The sequence below is a fragment of the Cannabis sativa genome, unplaced genomic scaffold (assembly GCF_029168945.1).
Source record: "Cannabis sativa cultivar Pink pepper isolate KNU-18-1 unplaced genomic scaffold, ASM2916894v1 Contig7, whole genome shotgun sequence".
NCBI classification, from domain to species: Eukaryota; Viridiplantae; Streptophyta; class Magnoliopsida; order Rosales; family Cannabaceae; genus Cannabis; species Cannabis sativa.
In genome coordinates this window covers 9721007-9726121 of record NW_026870043.1, presented here as the reverse complement: position 1 = coordinate 9726121, position 5115 = coordinate 9721007, and the positions used below count along the sequence as shown (strand labels likewise).

Genomic DNA, 5115 nt, shown 5'->3' with positions numbered 1-5115 from the left:
GGTAAGTTTAAAAATCTAAGTCAAAGTTCAATATCGATCCCTTCCGATGCATACTCCATGCATCCAACCTGAGCTTTACTTTAACCAATGTTCTGGAAAGAACATAGCATTTCTCCAAATGCAAGTAAACTCTTGTTGTAGATTATCATATCAGTAAAACCCTGTGTCTGATAAATCTAGGAAACTTTATTCACATAGTCATGTTTACTTTCCAAAGTGTTGACAACACAATAAACAGGATTAAGTATGTGAAAAGGGTTTAAGATGAATTTATAAATCAAATAGACAAGGAATTGATAAAGTGAACCAAAACATATACAAATGAATGAAAAATACTTCTGTTTCTTTATTGATGTTGAATAAAATAGATTACATTGAAATGAAGTTTTATTTAGGGCATAAAACCCAACACAATCGAGCTCGCCGACTTCCACTATTTTCCACCAAAATATGCTAAAATCCCTCCAAAAGACTTTAAATGCATGAATAGTCTTTAAAATAACCTAACAAATTTAAATCACACTAATCAATAATTTAAAGAATAATTTAAGAATATTAATACGCAAATTAATCATATTTATAAGACAAATATGGACTCATCACCTTCCGTTTAGATCTCTAGCCCTTGATTCCTTTCTGTAGTAGAGCATTATCAATATCTGAACTTGAATCTCTTTCTCTCCTTCTTGACCCCGATTCTCCTTCTGGTTGATTGGATTCTTCACAGTCTTACACACTATGATTGAGATACCACTTGATGTGTGTGGGCACTCACTCTATCACTCAAGGCTAAATAATATGAAGAAGAAAAGAGAGGAAGAGGGTGGCGGCTAGGGTATAGGTAGAAGGCTTAGAATTTTTCTCTGAAGGAATGAGATACATCATCTTTTTCCTGAAGCCATCACTTCCTATTTATAGGTAACCAGCTAGGTTTAGGTTAGATTTAATTAGCATTAAAATAATGAAAAAATAAATGGTAAATTGCATTAGTGTGGCTCGCCCTAGGATTGGATAATGGGCCCACTTTGTAATTTTGCCATTTTGTCATTTTTCCATCCCATTTTCTCAAAAACGCCAATTTTCTAATTTAACCACTTAAATGCCAATTCCAATTATTTAATAACTAAAAATTAATTATTAAATAATATTGTCATTTAATGCATTTATTAATTAGACATATAAAGTCTCTTAATTAATAAATAAAACCTAACATCTCTTTTCTTCACAATTTTGCCCTTGCTTAGTGAAAATTCATAAACTAGACATAGTCTAATTTTAGAATTATAATTGATTAATAAAAATCAATTAACTAAGTCTTACAAGCAGTATGGTCTCAGCTAGTATGGGGACCATGGGCCTATATAACCGAGCTTCCAATAAGCAGACCAAGAATTTACCAAGTAAATTCACTGACTTATTAATTCCTTGTTGCATCCACGCATAGAACTTGGAATTGCACTCTCAGTCATATAAAACGCTCTATATGTTTCACGATATAGATACGCTATAAATTATCCATTGTTATAATCCCAATAATTAATGATCCTCTGTAGATGATCTACATTGCATAGGGATAAAATTATCGTTACACCCTTTCAATGTATTTTATCCTTAAAACACTTGCCACCTATAAATGATATTTTAGTGAATTAATATAGTCACTAAAATGAACGTTCTATCATTTATCTCTATTTAGCAAGCTCGAAGGAAATCATCGTTTCACTTCTAAATACCTATAGAAGCTATAGATTCCATATCTATGTTTAGCGCTCCCACTTAATTGCACTACCATGTTCCCAAAATGTACGTATCACCTTGACCCAAAAATAGGTTTAACTAACAAATCAAAGAACATGTATAATACTGTTGAGATCGAACCTAACCATATCAGGATTGAGATCATTTGATCTAGGATCAACTAGGTGATATTTAATTGAATAGATATTACGGTAAATTTAACATATCTAATCAAAGTTCAATATCGGTCCCTTCCAATGTATACTCCATACATCCGATACTTGTAAATTTTACCAATGCCCTGGAAAGGACATAACACTTATCCAAGGTGTAAGTATACTTATCGCTGATTATCATGCAGTCTAAATCCAGTGAACTGACAAATCAGGGAATTAAACTTTTGAAAGTATAATCAAGATTATATTCCATTGTGCTGACAACACTATAATCATTAACAAATACATATGTTCTGGACTTAATAGAATTTATAATCATGAAATAAATCATGTGAACTATGTAACTTAAAATGTTATTTCTGATCTTTATTAACTAGTAAATTTGATTATATTGAAATAGGTTTTATTTAGGGCACAAAACCCAACAAACTCCCACTTGTACTAATATAAAACAAAAAGTGCATTTCAAATAATCTCAACACCTTGATATACAAATCAAGTGTAGTATGTAGTATACTTTCCATAATAGGATCTGACAAGTTGTATTCAACACAACCTTTCCTCCACCATTACTTTTCCTTAATCACAAAATACTTTGATATTGTGAAATTCCTCTCTATATTTCTACTCTCTTTGGATACTGGATTCTATACTTTTTGGCAACTACTTTGCGTTAGTCAGGAAGTAACAGTTGTAGTTTATAAATGTTGGAACAAATGCCAAAAATGTATAGAACTTTCCTTAGATTGAATAAGTATCTTTCCTGCAACTTTAACATTCAGTCTCTCTCTGGTAGACTTAGAGACTTCAGATAGGTTTTTACACTTTTCCAAAATCACTAGTCCACCCCCAGAGTAATCACCATCTCATCAGCAAGCTTTCTAGCACTAAGGCAAGTCTAGAAATCTGATTTGGTGTAGTCTAAGAGTATTAAATGCACCCTTATCGACTAACATATAGTTCCTCTTCTTAATCTTAAGATTTACTTGATTGTCTTCCAATGTTCCTTTCCTGGATTAATCTGATACCCACTCATTACTCCCACTCAACAGCAGGTGTCTGGACTAAGGCATACTGAAGCATATCTGAGACCTCTCACTGTTGATTCAAAGAATTCTTTCATGGCTTTAACTTTTCTGGAATAGTTGAGACTTTTCCTTAGATAAATAAAATCTATGTCTAGAAGTCGAGAAGCTTCTATAGATTGCCATTAGAAAAGAAAATGCTTCAGCATCTTACTAAAGTAAGTTGCTTGTACTAGAGTAAGTAATTAACTAGATATACCACAAGCCATAGGTTTAGATAAATTCAAACCTATAATACTAGGAATAGGAAGTTTTGTTAAGTCCATTGAATAGACCTACAAACGAAATTTCCTTTCATGTCCTTGTAATAGAAAACTTTTGGTTGTTCCACATGAATGGTTTTAACCATAGTTTTCTTGGCTTTACTTCTTAGTTTCTTATTCTGACAATCCATTACTCGTTTAAACTAACAATGGATTTTAATCACCGGTGTCTTCCAAGTCATAACAGGATGAGTTCCTTGAAACCCTCCCACTACGACAAAGTACTGTGACTATTGTCTAAGAATCTAAATGGTATTGTCCTCTTCGGTTGTGTTAAAATAACAGAGGCAGTGGGATCATCTTGTATCGAATAAGATGATAGAACACTTTTGGAATAAAAAAAAATATCTCCTCTACTTTGCTACTTTGTTTTCAGACTTAGTCATTTTTCTTAGAAAAGTAGTATTTGTTGAAACAAACACTTTCTAATCTAATGACTATGGGATGGTCCACCCCTAATCACTTAGAATAGATAACAAACATGCAAATCTTAGTTAACAGTTCTAGCCTCTCTTAAGATTTTGATTAGGTCATCCATGAATCTAGTAATGGTTTACACTAAGTACACAACTATTCTATCATTCTAAAATTTTCTTTTCACTAGGGTATATCCCTAGAAGGACTTAGGCAACGACTAGTAACTAATCATCAATATGCAAATCGAATTTCTAGGGAGGTAAGTTTGGATATAATTTAAAAAATCAACTTAATGATCTTTGAACTGCATATTGATCAAATATTTCTCCACCCCTATCAGTTCGCAAGATCTTTAACCACTTACCTCAATGTTTTTCAACATTGCTAGAAATTCATGAAATTTTTTAAACATTTCAAATTTCTTTTGCATAAGGTAAAATTTAGAGTGATCGTCTTAAGAACATAACGAAAACTCATATCCACCCCTGAATATACATCCATCTGCGAATGAGATGATTATACTTTCAGTGGATATAGGCATATTGACTCTTTGCAGAGAATGATCTTGTCAAAACCACTATCAACAAGATACAAATGCCATAGATTTATAAAATATGTGGTTGTGGTCTTTTGATGACTTAGGTTTAGTTATAATAAAGACTTCTTAGAATAGTGTAAGTGGATCCTGGTCACAGAATACTAAACTCATATTCCATACTTTAACATACAGTTTGAATCCATTGATAAAAAATGGTTATTAAACACTTGTGAAAGTGTAACTGTATTATATTCTAGAAATATAAATATAAAATTTCTATTTAGAATCTAAAATTTAAAGTCAAAGGCTTAAATTTATACCAAATATACATGAGTATTCTTCTTTCTTGGACCACCACTACTAATCTAACTCTAAGTCTGATTTGCCTAAAGTAAGTATACATAAGTAGGAGATTTCTAAGATTGAGGATTTATATCATTTCGGGATAGAATGTCGGGAATATAATCAAATGCGTCATTCAATTTCTTAAGGGAAAATAGAATGACATTATATGATTTATAAACCATTCATCCAATGGTATATTATTTAAGCTAATTCGTAATGAATAAGCTAAGAGAAAAAAGGATAATTTCGAATTCAAAATAAGAATCCAACGATGCTCCGATTAGCGAGAGTCAAAATTATTCTTTTTTTTATAAACTTCTTGTTTCATATTGTAAATATATATTTATTTAATTAAAATTTCCAATTTAGAATGAAAAATTATAAATATAAATTTTAATTTAATATTTATAAAATTATACTTAGATAGATATGAAAAATAAAATGAATTATATTCCATCTTAGTAATAATCTTTAATAAATATTTAGAAAATTATTCAATTTAAGTTGTATCAAAATTAATTTAAATTAATTTACAACTCAAATTTAATTTTCTA

At 30.8% G+C, this 5115-nt stretch overlaps 1 long non-coding RNA gene across 1 annotated transcript; it reads right to left on the bottom strand.

Annotated features, from left to right (window-relative positions):
- Positions 1–258: 258 nt before the first annotated feature.
- On the bottom strand, positions 259–4893 carry LOC133033425 (uncharacterized). The gene is made up of 2 exons (XR_009685593.1): positions 604–4893; positions 259–503 (listed from the first exon to the last, which is right to left on the bottom strand). It is a non-coding gene; the product is annotated as an uncharacterized LOC133033425 (long non-coding RNA).
- Between the last annotated feature and the right edge of the window lie 222 nt (positions 4894–5115).